Source organism: Loxodonta africana, chromosome 4 (assembly GCF_030014295.1).
Source record: "Loxodonta africana isolate mLoxAfr1 chromosome 4, mLoxAfr1.hap2, whole genome shotgun sequence".
Taxonomy (NCBI): domain Eukaryota; kingdom Metazoa; phylum Chordata; class Mammalia; order Proboscidea; family Elephantidae; genus Loxodonta; species Loxodonta africana.
In genome coordinates, this window is record NC_087345.1 from 157,027,065 (window position 1) to 157,048,513 (window position 21,449).

The following is a 21,449-nucleotide window of genomic DNA, read 5'->3' on the forward strand; positions in this document are numbered from 1 at the left end:
TTACGGCAAGCACTGAAATTTCGCCCAAACATTTGACACTTATCTTTTAGATAACGTTACGATAATATCAGCTCAAAAATACAAGGCAATCTCATTAACCTTTTACTTATCACCTGATGGCACTACATGAAAAAATCACAACTGCACCTCCCTTGCTTTCACTGATGAAACTTGGTTTATGTATTCAAAGTAATTTTTTCCAGTCTCTTCTCTTTCCACACTCAGCAGAGCAAGATTACACAGTTTGCCTTGACCCGTGGAGGCTCTCAACTACAAAAATATTGGTTTTAACTTGCAGAATGGTTTCTCATGGCTGGCGATGGAAGCTGCGGTGCTTAATAGAAACTGCTCAGTGGTGCCCCTTCAAGGGGCGCCCAGGGCACGTGCCATGCCTGCCATACCTTAGACATGTCTCTGCTTACAGAGCTGCACCGATACAAAGAAATGTTATCTAGGTGTTATGGCAACTGGCAGTGAGCATTTAGAACACGGCAAAAACACAAGTGATAAAACCACTTAAAATGAGAACTCAGATCAACCACAAACAAATGGTAATTTTCTGCAATTAGTAATATGGGCCCTCATACAAGAAGCGATTTGCCCAGCACAGAGAAGAGTGGTACAGGAACTCGAGTATCCAGAGCACCAGAATCTGAACAATTAAAGAGGTTGGCACATCATTCCAGAAAGATCAAAGGAGAAAAAATAATCAGAATATATTTTTATAGTACTTTATAGCTTGTAAATCATACTAACGTATTACTTTTCCTACCTTGACACCATTTGTGTGGTAGACAGAATAATTTAACTGTAAAACTTTTTAAGTATTTTATAGAGAGAGAAACAGAGGGTCAGATACTCTGCCAAAAAAGGTTTTACAATCAATTAAGTTTGGGAAACGCTGTGAACTGGCCTCTTCCCTGGATACTCAGGATGCACCCCAGCATATTAGGTCTGAGATGCCTGGCAAACAAGCTAAGTTTCCCAAAGGTTTCCTAAGTTTATTTGAACACAGCACCATTTTTTGCTTAATACTTACTAACATATTGCCTCTTAACACATCACTGGAGTCTAAAGATCCTTCGATATCACTTTGTGGCCTCAAAAGGCTTTCCAGAACTGAAACCCCAGTGGGTTTATGATTTAAAACAAAATCTTTACGAAAATGACAAGTATAAACTAGCACAGCGCCTGCTGCAAAGTAGTCAGTCACTAAGTATTTGTTTCCTTGCTTCTGCCTAAGGACAGGTGCCTGAAGTGTACTCACAGGGTTAGCTTGGGATGGGATCAGGCCGTGCTTTCCCAGAGATGCTAATGGATGCCCAGAGGCTAGGATGCACGGAGGAGGCTTTGCAAACTGTTACCTACAGTACGACACACACGCCATTAAAATACACACAGCTCAATCCAGCCCATATAATAGCTTCTAACTTGTGCTGAAGCCTGGCGGGACTGATGAAGGGAGGAGAGGCAGTGTTAGACGAGAGAACTCTAAAATAAGACATCAACCCAAATACCTTATGGTTTTCATACCTTAAAGAACGGAGGTAGACTTCACTGGATAATTCACGCTTTTTAAATGTGTGTGGAATTATTGTTTTTTAAATGACTTTGTAAGACCTAGGCTTGACATCAACAGAAATAACATAATGCAGTGTAAAATGATCTCATTATTAAAAATATCCTTTCAGGCAAAATGATCTCGGACAGTGATTTGGTTGTGGCCCTGAAGGACTTGGTTCCTGATGATGAGTGGTAATGTACGGGGTAAATGATTTCTTCGATATCATGCAAATGGAACTTCTGAACTAATTATGAATAAATTATTAAGTTATAAAACACCATTGCCAATAAAACTGCGGCCACAATAAGAAGTGTGATTAACATCACACGTGACTTGGACCTATTAAACAATAATGTATTAATCCACAAAGCTGTATGCAGCTTATTCAGTTACTATAATTAAAATATGCTTCATCACTAATAGCCTTTCCAACCCTTAAATTTCCGTGAAAGCATTTGCAAATGATGGCAGAAGAGCAGCTCTAGCTATAAGAAGTCTCCAAGTACTGGTAACTAAGAAAACCCTTGTAATAAAAAACTCTTCATCTCTGTTCTGATGTAATACTATTGATTAGTAATAAATTTAGAGCCAGCAAAATATTTTGGTGAAATTAATGTGTGTTTAAAGGTAGAAAAAAAAAAATTCATACACAGAAACTGAGGGGCATAACAATGTTTCACATATTTCTGCCAAGATATTAACTAATACAGCAAGAAAGATCCTTGATCTGTCACTTGCTGACTGATGAGTGCACAGAGCTGAGACTCAAGCGCAGAATTTTATTGCTGAAGACGTTTTCATCTGCAGCCAAATCACCAGGGAAACACTTTGTCAAACAACTTCATTCTGCATGGAGACTTTGTGACAATATTGGCATCCTAAGAATTTGTTCTGGTTTTTCCTATTGCATCTACCTGTCTGGGCCTGGAAATATTTACAGCAACACTGCAATTCATGCAGACAGCCAGTTTAGCACCTATCTCACCGGCAAGTTCAAAATAAGTGCTCAGAAGTTGTATTTTTTTTTTTTTTAAATATAAACGAGACAATATATTTTAGAGAGGTTTAATACCGAACCCCCAATTCATATTAATTGGAAGCGATCTAGCATGGGGCATCTGCAAAGTTAATGGTCTAAAGCTTCTTCACAAGCACCCCATCTTCCTGCTTGAGTTGAACTAGAAAGTTAGGAAAATTGTAACAGAGGGAACAAAATGTATAGCATGATGAACTCTAGTTATTTTGAATTGTTACTTTTAATTTTAGACCTTTTACTTTTATTTTGCCTGTGGGAACACAACCCCTCATCCCCAGCAAATCTTGACACTTCATTCTTCCTCTTACCCAACCATCACTTCCATGGCCAAACCAATCCCGCTGCTGTTCGTTCTGACTCACGGGGCCCCATAGGTTTTTCTTGGCTGTAATCTTACGGAAGCAGATCGCCAGGTCTTTCTTACACAGTGCTGCTGGGTGGGTTCGAGTCACCAACCTTTAGGTTAGTAGACAATTGTAAACTGTTTGCACCACCCAGCAATCTCAACCATCACTTAAGAGCTGCTGCCAAATTCTCACCCCTAAATAATGCTCTCAACTTCAACCTCGTCATCATCACCCTCATCCAAGTTACCACTGTCTCTCACTTTGGCCCCTCTGGTCTCTCCACTCCTACTTTCCCCTTCAATCTATCTCTACAATTCTGCTAAAGTGATCTTTTCAAAAAGCAAATCTGATCACACCCTAGACCTTTCACACTTGTCATTTATTTCCCTTTACACTGGGATAAAAATCCTTAACATGGGCTACCAGGTGGGTATAAGCCAGCCCCTGCCCAGAGTTCTGACTTCACATGGGACCAACTTTCTTGCTCTAAACACGGTCAGTTCCTCAAATGTGTCCTGCCCTCACTCTGCCCTCCCACTGGGTCCTTCCATCTGTGGTTCTCTCGGCCTGGAACCCCTCCCAGGCTCCCCTCCACTTTACTTACCCTTCTCATCCCTTCATCTAGTGGCTCCTGCCACTTTTTCTATCATTGTTTAACTGTCAGGACTCCCGTTATAGGCTCTCAGAGCACTGAGTGCCTTTCCTTTTTAATACTTACTATAGTGTGTAACATACATTTATTCTCGGGGCTATGTGATCATATGTGCCTCCCCTACTGTACTGTGAGCTTCATGTGGGCAGTGAACACATCCGTCTGCAGGCATCTCTGAATCCCAGCAGAGGGCCTGTTGCAAATGTAACATAGGTGCTCAACCAGTGTCTATGGACTGAGGGAATGTACTTCTGCAACGTGTCCTCTGACAGCACTACTATAAGGCAAGGAGACTTTTAACATCCTTCCAACCATCACCACCATTAAGGTCAGGGCTCAGCCGAACCATGCAGGGAATCACTTGACATGACAACCTTTTCTCCTTCCAATTGTTTATGTTATCAGGTTTTCTTCCCTCCTCAAAGCAGACTGAAGAATTAAAACACACATACACACAGACACCTCACTATCTATAGTACTCGTTGGCATAATCACATCTTTATCAGGACAATCTATAGCCAAAGACTTTCCCTGTTCACTGTGATGGTGTTACTTTAATGGGCCTGTGGTATGGATTGAACTGTATCCTTCCCCCACCCCCTCCAAATAGGTGTTGGAATCCTAACCCCCAAACCTGTGTAGGAGCCCTGGTGGCACAGTGGTTAAGAGTTCAGGCTGCTAACCAAAAGGATGGCAGTTTGAATCCACCAGTCACTCCTTGGGAACCCTGCGGGGCAGTTCTACTCTGTCCCATAGGTTTGCTATAAGTCAGAATCGACTAGATGGCACACGACAACAACAACATACCTGTGGATGTTAATTCCATCTGGGAATAGGTTTTTCTTTGTTATGTGAATGGGGCTCTATTAGTGTGTCCTAAACCTCATCACTTCTGAGTTGTATAAGGAGCAGCATAGACAGAGATGCAAGCAAGCAGAAACGGGAGAAGACAGATGTCACATAAAGATCTCCAATTCTCTATTTTGAATCTATATATGATTCTGTGCTACATTTCAAATATTTATGCTATTCTATACTTTTTAAAAGTCAAATGTATTGAGGTACAATTTATATACAGTAAAATGTCATCTTTATTCTTTCAATATTTAAGCCCAAACAAAAATGTATCAATACTCCAAATTAAAGTACCAATTGTGAGGGCTGAAAACATAAAAATCCTTTTTGATAAACATACATGTTTGTTGCTTAATTTCCTCAGAACAAAACAGTGACCGATATTTTCATAATGACGGGATTTATAAAACAGCATGTGATAAAGAGATACCCCCTTGAAGGATAGTTAAGGATTTGTGGATAACTGCTTTTTTAAGAATCAGATGCAGTATACAGAAGTCAGTCCAATAATGCCCAGCCGTGTGGTTCACAGAGATTTGTCTAGACAACGTCAAATGCATAGCAATGATTTATCGAAAAGGATAACAGATGTCGTCTGTTACTAAGAGAAACAGCACGATTGCCTTCAAACTGATGGTTACCCTCTGCTTCAGAGTAGATTTCTATTGGATACTTGAAGATGGAAAAACTTATTTTCAGTATGCAAATAATGCTCAAACATTAACGAATTCATTAAATTAGTTAGCTTTGCACTTTTGGAACAAAAGCATCATTTATGATAAATTAAGAGCTTTCTAAATACATTATATGAATTAAGTATTATATTAAAATTAGGCTACTAAATAAGTATATTTAAAAAAAGAAAAACCCAAACCCATTGCCATCGAGTTGATTTCGACTCATATCAACTTGATAGGACAGGGTAGAACTGCCCATAGGGTTTCCATGGGGCAGCTGGTAGATTCGAATTGCTGACCTTTTGATTAGTAGCCACAGCTCTTAACCACTGTACCACCAGGGCTCCGAGTAAGTACATGGTGAACTCTTATTATGTTACTCCTCCTCCTCCAAGAATTAAAATGACAAACTTCTGCATCATATTCACATTCACTCAAATAACATAAAGGGATCATATGTAAAATGACCCATATAGTTATTGATCCTAGTGTCATCTTTATTAACTATGTGAACTTGGGGAAGCTACCTAACTTCTCTGTGCCTCAGGTTCTAAATCATCATAATAAAGATAATAATAACTCCAGCCTTGTAGGGTTGTTAAGGCTAAATTAGAAAGTACCTGCACAACTCCTGGAATTGTACCTGGCACAGGCCAAGGTCTCAAGGAAAAGAAGCTGTGGTTATTATTATCAACAACTCACCCACTGCTCATCCAAATGGGGATTACTTAGAAATAATATAGGAAGTCCATGTCTTTAAACTGAAGCATCATCACAACAAAAAACATTTCTTGATAGTCTTTACCTGCTGCTGTTGAGTCGATTCCAACTCATGGTGACCCCATGTGTTACGGAGTAGAATTCTTCCATACGGTTTTCTTGGCTATAACCTTTATGCAAGCAGATCACCAGACTTTTCTTCCACAGTGCCACTGGCTGGGTTCGAATGGCCAACCTTTGGGTTAGTATTAGAACATAAGCTGTTTGTGCCACCCAGGGACCTTCTTAATAGTCTAAGGGATATGAATTTAAAGGCTCTCCTATCCCACTAAATAGATAAAACCACAATGACGGCAATTATAGGTTGATGATGGGGTGCTTCTCACATGCCAGCACTCTGCTGTGTGCTTTCCATGAAATATCTTCTTTATTCCTCACAGTAACCCTAGGATGTACGCGCTGTTACTGATTTTCATGTTACGAGAGAGGAAACTGAGACCTAAGAGAGGTTAAGAGACTTGTTCAAGGTCATGCAGCTAAAAAATTGTGATGCCAGGATCTGAACCAGACTCTGTGAGTCTCCATGGCCTATGGGATCAACTGCCTGTATAGTGCATAGTTCTGATTTTGTATGCTAAATGGATCTTTAGAAAGAACAAAGGGAAAAGGAATATTTCTGATGAACTGTGGAGTAATATCCACAGCAGAAGGGAACATGAATGCAAGTTTTCTCAGTACGAGTAATAAAGGTGATTTTTATAAGCAAAAATAAGTATTATACGTTAAATTACATTTAAGAAAATACTAGTACAAGCACTTGAGCTTTAGTTATTTCACAGCCATTTCTGCAAAAGCCAATTTTTCATGAAAGCATTCCAGAAAGCTCTTTATTCCTGATCTAATTTTATCTATAGGAAAATAAAATCAAGGAAATTTTGTGACAATATTTAATAGCTTTGATTTTCCAGTACCCTTCTTTATATTTTTTTAAAATTTATTGTGCTTTAAGTGAAAGTTTACAAATCAAGTCAGTCTCTCATACAAAAACTTACAAACACCTTGCTATGTACTCCTAGCTGCTCTCCCCATAATGAGATAGCACACCCCCTCCTCTCTACCCTGTATACCCCCTGTCCATTCAGCCAGCTCCTGTCCCCCTCTGCCTTCTCATCTTGCCTCCAGACAGGAGCTGCCCACATAGTCTCACGTGCCTACTTGAGCCAAGAAGCCTACTCCTCACCAATATCGTTTACTGTCTTATAGTCCAGTCTAATCCCTGTCTGACGAGTTGGCTTCGGGAATGGTTCTAGTTTTGGGCCAACAGAAGGTCCGGGGACCATGACCTCCGGGGTCCCTCTAGTCTCAGTCAGATCTTAAGCTTGGTCTTTTTACGAGAATTTAAGGTCTGCATCCCACTTTTCTCCTGTTCCATCAGGGATTCTCTGTTATGTTTCCTGTCAAGACAGTCATTGATTATAAGTGGGCACCATCTAGTTCTTCTGGTCTCAGGCTGATGTAGTTTCTGGTTTATGTGGCCCTTTCTGTCTCTTGGGTTCATATTTACCTTGTGTCTTTGGTGTTCTTCATTCTCCTTTGCTCCAGGTGGGTTGAGGCCAATGGATACGCCTTTGATGGCCGCTTGCTAGTGTTTAAGACTGCAGATGCCACTCACCAAAGTGGGATGCAGAACGTTTTCTTAATACATTTTGTTATGCCAGTTGACCTAGATAGTCCCCAGGCCTCCATCCCTGCTCCCCTGGCCTTTGAAGCATTCGGCTGTATTCAGGAAACTTCTCTGCTTTTGGTTTAGTACAGTTGTGCTGACCTCTCCTGTGTTGTGTGTTGTCTTTCCTTCACCTAAAATAGTTATTGTCTACTGTCTAATTAGTGAATACCCCTTGTCCTCCCTCCCTCCCTCCCTCCCTCCCTCCCTCCCTCCCTCCCTCCCTCGTAACCATCAAAGAATATTTTCTTCTATGTTTAAACTATTTCCTTCTTTATACATCTTTATTAAAAAAAAAAAAAAAAAAAGCAGTGATATTGGAATGGTTCCATAAGTTTCAAGATACAAATATATTTTTCCTTAAGCCATCAACTGCCATAATCAACAGGCAAAATAATTTTATATGGGTTTCTAAAATACCATGTCAGAGTGTCAAATTTAGTAAACATAAATAAGGATTTGGACTAGTCAAGACTGCTGAAAGTCCCCTCTCTTGTACCTCTTTTAAGGACTATCATGGAGATTCTTTAAGAGGCAGAAATGTTCTAGGTGAGACTTAGTACAGACAGTGGTTTTATTTGCATGCTTTATGGAAGATGCTTTATATCATTATACAAGATATTAGAAAAAGAATTATTTTAAAAACTGAAAATAAAAATATTTAATCATTGGCAAAGAGAAAGGCCTGGAGATCTATTCCTGAAAACTAGCCAATGAAAACCTTAAGGATCACAATAGAACACTGTCCAACTCATTTGCTTTGGGTCCATTATCAGGAGGGGTCAATCCCGGGATGAGGACATCACATTAGGTGGAGCAGAAGGCCAGCGTCTTTGGTGAAATGGGCTGCCACAATAGCTGCAACAATGGATACGAACATGCTGGCAATTGTGAGGATAACACAGGATCAGGCACATAAGGTCGCCATGAGGTGGAGATGACTCAATGACAGCTAACTAGCTGTAACACATTTTCTGAAAGGAAAAGTTTCTTTCAGGTATGCAAAGGACCCAGGGAAGTCATTCGATATTCCATAAATTGAAAATTACAAGTAACATTTTTTTTTTCTGAAAGGATTTTTGAGATATAAGCCTAGCACTTAAAGGGATTATTACATGGATCCAAACAGCAACAACAACAAAAAAGCAGTTTTTGGACTAAATGGACACAGGTCTTGCTCAGTGGTCTTTTGATATCTTGCCCTGTCTTACCTGATAAGAGAAAGCACGTTCTCTAATCAGGAGGGTTTTAGTAACGAAGAAAGACACCAAGTTAAGAGTGTTATATTAAACTCTGGGCTAAAACATCTTAACTGTCAAGAATCAAGACTCACAAGGGCCAGTGCTCCTGTAGTCATGGACCATGCCTTTCCACCTTAGTTCTATGCCTGAACACTGCAATTGTTTACACCTGAATCAACACTTCTCTGTGACTTCTTTTTTCTGACCAATCTCCTCTCCAGCAGATTTACTCACATGTTCTCACTCTTCCTTACCCTCACTTCCAGCACAGCTCCCCTAAGACTTTATTCATACATTTTCCTTTTTTTTTTTTCTTCTTTCTACCCTGTGTGCCATGGAGGTGGAGCCCAAAGCTCTTTCCAGCTTCAGGGGTTAGTATATACAGACATGGCACTTGGTAGTAGACACTTCGGAGTGCTAACTTTATCACTATGGGAGTAAGCATTAATTTTCAAGACAGTGTAATTAATATTAAAACATGTGAATAAGTATACGAGATGATCAACATCATTATCTATCAGGGAACTGCAAATCAAAACTACAATGAGATACAATTTCATACCTTTTAGGACGGCTAGAATAAAAAAGACAGATAACAAGTGTTGAGGCTGTAGGGGAATTGGAGCATTCATATACTGCTGATGGGAAGGTAAAATGGTGTAGCCACTATGAAAAACAGTCTGGCAGTTCCTCAGAGTCGAACATAGAGTCATCATATGACCTAGCAATATATACCCAAAAGAGATGAAAACATATGTCTACACAAAAACTTGTACAAAAATGTTCATAGCAGTATTATCTGTAATAGTGCAGAAGTGGAAACAACCCAAATGTCCGTTGCTGATGAATGGATAAGCACAATGTGATACAGCCATATGATGGAATATTATTTGGTCACAGCTGATACATGCTATGACACAGGTCAACCTTGAAAACACTAAAATTGAAAGAAGCTGGTCATAAAAGTTACATATTGTATGACTCCATTTATATGGAAGTCCAGAGCAGATAAATTTATAGAGACAGAAAGTGGATTAGTGCTTGTTTGGGACCGGAAGGAATGGGGGAGTTGGGGCGATGGCTAAGGGGCACAGGATTTCCCTGTGGAATAATGGACTGATTGTGGTGATAGGGGCTCACCCTGTGAACATACTTACAGCTACTGAATTGTGGACTGTAAATGGGTGGACTGTATGTGAATTATATCTCAATAAAGCTGTTTAAAAAAAAAAAAACCAAAAAACCCCAAGATCTCTGGAACCTGACTCCTCTTTGACTGGCACATAAGCAGGAACTGAGATGGCCAGTAACCTACTATACACTTACTTCAGAATGAACTCTCTCTGAATCACTTTTTCCTTTAGTCTCTCAAAGACTGATCATTTTGGGGAAACTAAGGCAGTTCAAGGAAACCCTGGTGGCATAGTGGTTAAGAGCTATAGCTGCTAACCACAAGGTCAGCAGTTCGAATCCACCAGGCGCTCCTTGGAAACTCTATGGGGCAGTTCTACTCTGTCCTATAGGGGTGCTATGAGTTGAAATTGACTCAGTGGCAATGGGTTTGGTGTTTTCGGTTTTAAGGAAGTTCAAAAATAGCTTAAAAAACCAAGACCAGGTTGAAATGGTATATGCTTTGCTGAGTATATTCTCAACTACAACAAAATTAAATGAAAAATCGAGGGCAGTCAATCTGATTCCTCAGGTGTTGACTGACTAATGTGCTGACTGTCTGAGCACACTGCTTATTGCTTTTCTTCCTCACACTGTCTGTGAACACGTCACAGCTGGTCATGGGTCTCAAACTGGGGGAATTCACGGGACTAAAATCTGAATCTCAGATTAGTCAAGTCTAGAACTTATTTGAGGCAGCAGGGAGGGGACAAGAGTGAGGGAGGCAAAAATATGATTAAAACAAATAAAAGTTTATTTTTCTGAAATTAAATAGGAAATAGAATTATTCACTCTCTGTAAGCAATGGCTTACAGAGAATGAAATGTACCTGGAATATATACAGCAGCTATAGGATAAAGTGTTCTTATAATTCACACTTTGCTGGTGAAAAGCAAGACACTGTTTTATATTTTTAACTTTGCTTAACCTAACTACTGGTAACCCTCGTGGCATAGTGGCTAAGAGTTACGCTGCTAACCAAAAAAGTTGGCAGTTCGAATCCACCAGGTGCTCCTTGGAAATCCTATGGGGCAGTTCTACTCTGTCCTATAGGGTCGCTGTGAGTTAGAATTGACTTGATGGCAACAGGTTTGGTTTGGGTTTAACCTAACTACTAAAGACAGGAAATAGCAGGCCCAAAACTGCTAAATAATTTGTCCAAGGTCACAAAGTATAAAAGCGTTAGTTATAGCAGCTGACTTTTAGATCTCATTTATTTACAAAGAAATTCTTTTCTGTATACATTCATTTTCCTCTTTCCACTAGATGTCCTGTAAAATGAGATTCTGTTCTGAGAATTTTAAATAATTAAGGGAAATCTATTTAAATAATTATTTTTAAAAAACGACAAAAACTTTATGAACTTGCTTAATCAAAGATTTAAACAATCTCATCTTTAATTTTAATTTATTTTTTGAACCATCAATGCAGCTTTAACTTAAAAAGGTTTTCACTCTAATTTATTCACAAACAAGACAAATACCCTAACAAAACGCAGATTAAAAGTGGCCCTTGTGAATCACGAAAACACATATTCGGCATATGTGAAAACCGAGAATTGAATTACTCTACTTCTCTGAGATATGCATCTTATTTCTTCAATATCCAAACAACGGGGATAACTTATTATCCAAATAAATTAACAAAATTAAAAAAAATTCAAAGGGGAGCACTTTATCAGTATTTAAAAAGAAATACTGTACCTGAAAGAACCCAAAACATAGCTTTGTAAATCCTAAGAGGTACTTTAAATCAGACCTGCTAAAAAAAGAAAAAAACTAAAACAATTTTAACTTTCCTACGTGGGTTGTTGTTGTTAGTTGCCATCCACTTTGAATGTTTTTCACACATGCCGATCTATGGGAGCCAAGATTGAGGTAGGATGGGGGGTGTCTGACAGGGATAGAGTATATCTGTTAACTGTGAATGAACGCAGACACTGTGTGTCTCCAACAGTCAGGAACTCGGGCAACTACCCACTGCGGTCGAGTAGATTCTGACTCAATGACAACTCCATGTGTACAGAGTAGAACTACTCCACAGGGTTTTCAAGGCTGTGACCTTTTGGAAGCAGATCACCAGGCCTTTATTCCATGGTGCCGTTGGGTGGGTTGAAACCACTGACCTTTTGATTAGTACTCGAACGCTTAACTGTTTGCACCACCTGGGGACTCCTCCCTAAATGGGAGGTGCACACACACACACACAAAGAAAGAAAGAAATTCCATTGACTTGTGACCACTACCTTACAGATCAGGATGGAGAAAATACCAGAGTAGAGCTATCTCCTGTCTTCCTATTAAGTTCTTTATAGACGTGATTTTTCTAGAGGGTTAGACAGAGCATGAATGAATTCTTCATTGAATTCAACATAAAAACTAAAAAACATTAATGTGCTATTAATGCCCAATTTTACTGAAATTCAATCCTTCAATCTTATTTGAAGTGAAATTTTATAAGAGAAACAAAATTATCTTAGAAAAAGGAGCCCTGGTAGCACAATGGTTAAGCACTCTGTTGCTAACTGAAAGGTTGGCAGTTCAAACCAATGGGCAGCTCTGTGGGAGAAAATACCTGGCGATCTGCTCTCAAAGAGATAACAGCCTAGAAAATCCTACGTGGCAGTTCTACTCTGTCCTGTAGGGTCGCTATGAGTCATTATCAACTTGATGGAACACAACAGCATTTTAGAAAAAAACAAACTCATTCACATTCACTGATAAATTCCCAATTTACCACTATCAAAAACACTTCATAGTACCTTAACACTGTTCTGGAAACCCTGGTGGTGTAGTGGTAAAGTGCTATGGCTGCTAACAAAGAGGTTGGCAGTTCAAATCCGCCAGGTGCTCCTTGGAAACACTACAGGGCAGTTCTACTCTGTCCTACAGACTCATAGACTCGCTATGAGTCAGAATCGACTCAATGGCAGTGGGTTTGGTTTTGTTTTTTTTAACACTGTTCTAGAACTTTTGTTAAAAAACAAAACTAAACAAAATACAACACATCTTGCCATTTGAAAGTCTTCTTAAATTCTACTTCCTCCACAGGATGGGTTAGGCCAAACCCATTGCCTTCTGAGTAGAATTCTGACTTCCAGCAACCATGCAGGCTAGAATAGAACTTCTGCAGAAAGTTGGTGGGTTTGAACCGCTGATGTTTCAGTTAGCAGTGGAACACTTAACCACTGTCACCAGGGCTCCTCTCAAAGGATAAATTAGAACTAGACATTTCTAATTACTGAGAAATACAATTGTACAGTGCTTTGGAAAATTACACATATGTAATTATCTCATTAATTTTGACAACAATTAATTCATCCTTTCCCTCAGGCTCAATCCGTCATAATGGAATAACGCTAAAACAAAATTAAAACGTGCAGGCATATCCATTCTGTACAAAGCGGAGACCATCTCTTTAGCTCATTGTGGCTCTTGAAAAATCTTATATTTGCAGGTATGTCAAAAAGCTGAGCAGAATAAGGCAAGTTCACATGGTCTCATTAATCATCTTTCTGTTACAATAGAGGTTTAAATGAAGGCTGTTCTTAGCACAGTTAAGCACACTTTTGACAACACTTTTCTTCCTACTCTATTAAAATAGTGCCCACCTATTGTCAACGGTTATCGGATAGGGCTACATAGTAGATGCTTAACATTCACTGTTATTGGCAAAGATAATGATAAAGGTATCTTTTGAAAAAAAAAAAAGCCCTAGTAGCACAACGGTTAAGTGCTCAGCTGCTGACTGAAAGGTCGATGGTTTGAATGACTCAGCAGCTCCACAAGGGAAAGAGCTGGCAATCTGCTCTCGTAAAGATTGCCCACTCATATTCTGACTCAGGAAACCCTGGACAGAGTGGGTAAGAGCTGCAGCTGCAGACCAAAAGGTCAGCAGTTCGAATCCATCAGGTGCTCCTTGGAAACCATATGCGGTAGTTCTACTCTGTTCTATAGGGTCACTATGAGTCGGAATCGACTCCATTGGAACAGGTTATGGGTACAGATCCCGACTCATAGTGACCCTGCAGGACAGAGCAGAGCTGCCTCACAGGGTTTCCAAAGTTGTAATCTTTAGCGAGGCAGACTGCCACATCTCTCTCTCGCTGAGCAGTTGGTGGGTTCTAACTGCTGACCTTCTGGTCAGCAGTAGAGGGTTTAACCACTGCACCACCAGGGCTCCTCCGGTAAAGATTACCGCCTAGAAAACCGCATGGCGCAGTTCTACCCTGTCACACAGGGTTGCTATGAGTCAAAATAGACTCGTGGGCACCTAGTAACATCAACAATCTTTTGAAAAGAGACTCTTTGCAGGAGATGGTCAAAGAAAAGGAAAAAAGGTACAACGGCAAGAACTGAGTCTAAACTAACAATCTGAAAGTCAGCACCCATAAGGAGTCCTGAAAAACTTTGTTTTTTTCTAAAAAGAGAAAGCAGTGACTATTTCATAATACATATTTCATACATGCCTTTAATATTTATAACCGATACACACAATTTATGAACAAAAATGGAGACTATGGAATTTATTTAGATTTGATTTACTTGAATTACCTTTATTAGATAAATTAATTTTTTACTGTCACATATCCAAGATGATCTTCTGCACATGAATTTTTACTACAAAATAGGTTAAAAATTTAAATTCTCTGTGCCTCAACATTTTTACTACTGAGCTATCATGTTTCTTTTTATGTACTTATAAAACTTATTTTTCAGGCTTACGTCAAACAAGTCATATATGATTGAATCAATGAACTGAAGTAATCTATTCTTTCTAGGCTAAAAGGTGTTCTGTGTTTAATGATGGAACTTATTCATTCATTTTGCCAACTTTTCATCTAAAATTTATTCGATGAAGAGCCAGTTCAAATTTACATTATTAGAAGGAAAAATGCCAAATGCTCATTCTTCAAGACTATATTTTTTTACCTTACTTTAGCATGCACAGATAAATTCTCGGTGTCACTGCTGCTGAGTTTCCCTGCTATTTTTATTTTCTACTGACAGAATATTCAAAGCTGACAAATGTTGTAGAACAGACATAGTTATTAAAAGCTTCAATTTACAGCAAATAGTGACAGTTTGCTTTTGCCGCTCATAAAGCAAAATCGAAGAGGTGTAAATATACAGGGAAGGTAGAACAAACACACGTTAGATACTTTAAAAAAACGTTCTAATAAGTAATGCTCACTTAAAATATTCCTAAGGTATTTATTTAGGTATTAATTCAGAGAGTAAAAATGGAATGATGGGTGGCAACTTTCAATAGTATTTTGAAAGCCTTATTTATGGATAACTTTTACATCTAAAGAAGGTTTTTAATCACCAATAAGAGACTTGAAATGCAACATAGGTACTTTTTAACTAACCAGGAGTCATGTATTTACTAAGACGAAAAAGAGTGTTGCAAATAGACAAAATATTTATTTCCATTGCAAAGAAATGGCTGGTTTGCTTTTAAGGTTTTTTATTTGACAATAACTAAGACTTTAGCTATACTTTACTAAATTCTTCAGGAGAGAGAAAGCATTTATATACACAAAAACTAAATAAATTCTGGGTGGTGATGGGTCAGACAATGTAAGAAATTTCAGGGACAATGTTAATAAACATTTCTTGTACGGAACCTTTAATGATCCTTCAGTGACCTCTTTGGAAGGTGACTCACAGTTGAACTTAAACTGTTAACATATTGCTAGCAGCAGCTGAAAACGGAAGATATTAGAAAGAATGACAAAAAAAGTCATATAGAAAGAGAAGGCAAACTGTCCCCGCTCAAAAAAGCCCCCCCCACAACCAAACCTATTGCTCTCGAATCAATTCTGACTCATAGCGACCCTAGCGGACAGAGTAGGACTGCCCCATAGGGTTTCCAAGGAGTGCCCGGTAGATTCGAACTGCTGACCTTTTGGTTAGCAGCCGTAGCTCTTAACCATGGTGCCACTAGGGCTCCTAGTCAAAAAAGCAAGTCACTAGAAAAAGGCAGCTAATTCAGAAAGACTGTTCAAGTATCAAAGGGACACCAATAACATGAAGAGGTGATTTACCTGCTCCAAAGCAAGAAAACCAGGTAAGAATTTTGGGGAAATGAGCCATTCCCAAACACAAACTTTTGCCAAACGTTCTGGGCTGATGGAAATGCTCTATATTTTAACTGGGGTGTTGGTTACATGGGTACACACATTTTTCAAAATGCAAGCAACTATACAGTTACGTTCTGTGCATTTTGTGTGCGTAAACTATACTTCAATTAAAAAAAATCACAAATGTATGCCAAATATACTAGTTTAATGCATTATATGCAAAATTAAGAATCTTTGATTAGTTTTTTTGGGGGGGGGTTTGATCCTGGGTTTTGGCACCAAACACATATATACACACACAAAACCAAAACAAACAAAAATTTTTTATTTAAAGAATAAAAAAATATAAGAAAGGGCAAAGAAAATCTACAAAAAACATATAGAAGCAGAGCAGACAGAAAACCCATTAAACTTTGAACTACTGTTGGGAAAAAAAATATCGTTTCAAAGGATTAAGTAGTGCTCATGGGGGCAGGTGAAGAAAGGAGAGAAATAATGTCTCATGTCTGTATACATCTGACATGTTACCTAATTTTACTGAACAACCTTTTGTATTACAGTGGGCTATTAACAGAATCCCCATTTTAAAGTAGAAAAAACATACATGGAATAGCCAAGTGATGTGCCCAAGAATATACAATTAGGAAAGAGCTAGAATACAAAAAGGTCTCTAAGTCTTTTACACACAAATCTTCTCACAAAGCAATACTCTGGGTGTGTACTGTGTGTGTGTGTTAAAAATAAAAATAAAAACAAAAATTACTGAGTATACCGCCCCTCGAAATTCATGTACTTCCTGGAACCTCAGAATGTGGTCTTATTTGGAAATAACATCTTTTGAAGATGTAATTAGTTAAGATGAAGTCATACTGGAGTAGGGTGAATCCTTAGGAAAAAGAACAGAGATAGACACACACAGAAAGAACACCATGTGACAACAGAAGCAGAAATTAAAAAGAAATATGTCTACAAGCCAATGAATGCCAAGGATTGCCAGTAACCACCAGACTAAGAAAAAGGCATGAAACAGACTCTCCCTCACAGCCTCAAGAAGGGACCAACCCTGCTGAAACCTTGATTATGGACTTCTAGCCTCCAGAACTGTGACAGAATAAATTGCTGTTGTTTTATGCCACCCAGTCCGTGGTAGTTTGTTACAGCAGCCTTAGAAAACTACTGCATACTGTACGCTCCATACAGTAATAATAAGGCTTTGCCTCTTTGTCCCCACACAGGATGGGAGAGTATAAATGTGTTATAATGTGCTTAAACTAAGGGAATGGACTGAATCAAGGTTACAAAAAAATTTATTCATTCATTGGTTTAAAAATCTGCAGTAAGCTATACTTAGGTATGCAAATACATACTAGCTAAATACTGAATGTCTAAAGGATCTTTAGAAGAAAGGCCTCGTGATCTACTCCCACAAATCAGCCAATGAAAACAATGATCACCACGGTCTGATCCACAACTAATCATGGGGATGGCACGGAACCAGGCAGCATTTTGTTCCATTGTACACAGGATCACCATGAGCCTGGGCCCAACTTGAGGCAGCCAATGACAACAACAACAACAACAAAAAGACACTTTGACTACAGATATTCCGTACACTTTCATTATTTCGGCACAATTTTTATTGTGATTTGATTGAAGATGGGTGTCCTTGATTTCAGAAGAGACTATAAGACTGCATTTTCTGTGGATTAATAAAAACCTGGTTTTTGAAAAACTTATAAAAACTGGGGGAGGATGCTACTCTCAAAGGGACTTCATAGAGTCCAGTCAGACCCGGTGTGACACCAGAGCTCAAGGATGCTTATCCTGGAAGCTGTGTTCGCACTTAGGTCTCTTAGGTTCCTAAACACATGAGTAGGGGGGTCTACATCAATAATGCCCTCCTTTCCACACACATCCCAGCGACTCCAACTGCCTCGTGTAACAGGGCAGTGTGATCTTGGCACATAAATGGTTTGCCACCTTGGCTCACCGTGCTTACTCCCAATCTGAACACACACACACACACACAAATTAAGGAAATCATTTAGTATGGATTTCATAATCACCATCACTGATACAACCCAAGGGCACACTTTCCTTCCTACATGGAGATATGCATTTTGTATTATTCATTTAAATGTGAAAAACATAGTCTAATGCTTATTCCGTCTACGTGTATTTGAGGACGGAATATTGGTGTCAACTATTGGTTTCAATTCAGTTGTGACAATCCTGAAAACTTTCTCTCAGATGAAACTGGTATCTTCCACTGCAACTGGAAATGGAAGTCAAGAAACGGGAAGATGAAGGCAGAAGCATGACTAAGATATAACAACAACCAAAAAAGTACTAAACAGAAAAGTATGGTGCTTAAGAGCACGGGTGTGGGAGGCAGACAGACTGGTCCAAAGCTGGGCTCTGTCGCTCAGTAGTTGCGTTACGGAAAGCAAAGAACCTAACCAGTCTGAGACTTGGTCTGCTGATCCATAAAGTGGGGATAATTGTATTTTCTGTCTACTTCATAGATCATTCTGAGGAGCCAATGTGAAAATCCACATACAGGCTTACCAGAGTATGTGGCATATAATAAATGTTCAATAAACAGAAGCTGCTTTTATTATTAATATTACTATAATAATAATACTGAATGATGCTCTGACAATAAAAATACAAGTGTGTGGTGCCCTTTTTCCTATAGCAATATTTTTCTAGTTATGAGTTTATGAAACCATTTACATCTTGTCAATGAAAAATGATAAATTATTAAAGTGCACAGGTTCTTAGAGAAAAATAAAAATCATTAAGCTACATATAATTAGAGAAAAATTACAAACTACAGGAAAGCATAAAGAGAACAAAAACTACACACAATCCTACCACTTGAGAAAACTACTATTAGCATTTGAGGTATATCTTCCCACACTTTTAAGAAAAATTTTTTCCCTATACAAATATACATGTAGATATAATAGTTACACAGCTTGCTTTCAAAATTTATCATATGCTATGAAAATTCCCCAAAGTCATTAAATAACCTCGTACAAGACAACTTTAAATGGCTACAGAGCATTCCATCACACTGCTACTTCACTATTTAACTACCCAGTCATCTACTGTGGGGCATTCTGTTGTTTCCAACTGTTACTATTATAAACAAGGCTGAGTTTTTGTCTACTTGTTTTTTGGTTAGAGGGTTATTAACTCATGTTCAAAATAAAATGGATGCTAGCTAAATGATTCCATTTTTTTAAGGTTTTAAGCAGCGGCTGGAAAGCGGAGCCGTGTAAAATCAACGTATTTTTTTTTGAGGTTGCCTCTGAATTCATTTCCATCACGCATCCTTCACCAACCACATGTATGCCAGCGTATACACAATCATGTGTTTGACTTTAATGAAGATAAATCAGATTGACTTAGCTGACCTAAAGGAATCTACTTACAACATGCTTCCATAAACACATTGTGGAATGCAACAAGAAAAGTGGCTTTAACAAAACTCGGAAATTTTGCTCAGGTTTTCAAAGAAAATCTTTTGGCAACAATGCCATTCAATTAAAAACATGTCCTTATTTTTTGTACTATTTTATCAGCAAAGTTAGTAATCAGCAGAAACCAAGTGAGAGGCAGTTTAGCTGCTGTCAATGTTTCTCCCACTGGAAAAAAAAACAAAAAACAAAAAACCACTGCGGTCGAGTCGATTCTGGCTCACAGCAACCCCATAGGACAGAGTAGAACTGTCACATAGGGTTTCCAAGACGTGCCTGGTGGATTTGAACTGCCGGCCTTTTGGGTTAGCAGCTGCAGCTCTTAACCACTAAGCCACCAGGGTTTCTCAGTACCATGCAACTAGAAGTAGCGAACAAATAAGTAACATTCAAGGAAAAATGCCCTTCGCTTTATATCCTGGAAATATGCAAATACGATATGGTTTTATACACTTAGAAAACTGGTTCTTTGTTCCGCAGAGATTTTTCTGTCAGTGTTAACAAGCTGAAAGCAAAATATGAATGACAGGTGCACATACTTAGCTGATGGCGAACACAGTCCAACAGTCACCACATTAATCTCTCACAGAGGTTATGTGACTTCCAGGCAGAAATATTGACTCGGACCCAGCCTACTGCCACAAAATTTGACAAGTATTCCAACCCGTGCTGGGGAATTTCTCCTCAAAATGGTAACTTTTAGTACTTTCTTTAGCTTACCTGGCAGGTAAATGACGTGATTATCTAGTTTAATTCAACTATTAAGAATTTCTAACAACCGGGCTGTTGGGTGATAAGAGTATATAGACATACGCCTCACTAGATATGGAAAGTTATTTAAAGAACTAGATAATAATTGTCAATACAGTTTTTCTCGGTCAGATTTTTAGCACTTTTTCTTTTTTTTCATTTTTAGTGTTACCATAACATCACTATTATACCCAAAGAAAGGGAACAATGCGAGGTTAGATTTTATTCTTCTAGGTTACACTTTTTTGTTTGGATAAACTGAGATTTCAGGATATTCTCTTTATTACTTCTCTCCCACAACCTTCTTCAACTGCTCCAGAAGTCATGCTTCCAGTTTTTTTATCCATGGTTACCAAGTTCTGTGACCCTTTCTCATTGGTCCATGACAAAGAACAACTTAATTCTCTATGGGATTCTTATAGTGGATAATTGGGTTTTGTGACATGATTTAAAATCCTCTCAAACACAGGGAATTTTAGTTGTCCCTGCCTTTTCTTTTATTCTAATCACTGTATCTTGTGTTTTATTTTTTCATTTTGTATGTCAATTTCAATTACAATAGAAATAAAAGCACGATACACGTTTTAGAGGGCTAGTCCTTAAAATCCTCCTTTATTCAAAATAAAGTCCTCTTTATTCACAATGGAGCCTTGGTGGCGCAGTAGTTAAGAGCTCGGTTGCTATCCAAAAAGTGAGTAGTTTGAATCCACCAGCCGTTCCTTGGAAACCCTATGGGGCAGCTCTACTCTGTCCTATAGGGTTGCCAGGAGTCGGAATCAACTCAATGGCAATGTGTCTGGTTTTGGGGTTTTTTCTTTATTCACAATAGCCAAAAGGTAGAAACAACCCAGGCGTCCATCAACAGATGAATGGATAAACAAAATGTCATACATACACACAATGGAAGATTATTCAGCCATAAAGAGAAATGAAATTCTGATACATGCTATGACATGGATGAACCTGGAAAATATTATGCTGAGTGAAAGAAGTCAGACACAAAAGGACAAACATACTATATGATCCCACTTACATAAAATATCTAGAACAGGCAAATGCAGAGAAGCTAAAGTTCATTAGTGGTTACCAGGGGCTGCAGAGAGAGGGAAACAGGGAGGTATTCCTTAAGGGTTACTGAATTTCT

General features: G+C 38.7%; 1 protein-coding gene across 6 annotated transcripts in view; it reads right to left on the reverse strand.

Annotated features, from left to right (window-relative positions):
- Positions 1-21,449, reverse strand: part of RSU1 (Ras suppressor protein 1) — a 249,856-nt gene that overhangs the window by 62,314 nt on the left and 166,093 nt on the right. Inside the window, exon 9 of one of the 6 annotated variants that reach the window (XR_010321957.1) lies at positions 5,937-6,086. The exons of the other annotated variants lie outside the window; for them this stretch is intronic. The gene's annotated coding sequence lies outside the window, so the exon portion shown is untranslated. The remainder of the gene's footprint in view (positions 1-5,936; positions 6,087-21,449) is intronic. 6 annotated transcript variants of the gene reach the window in all.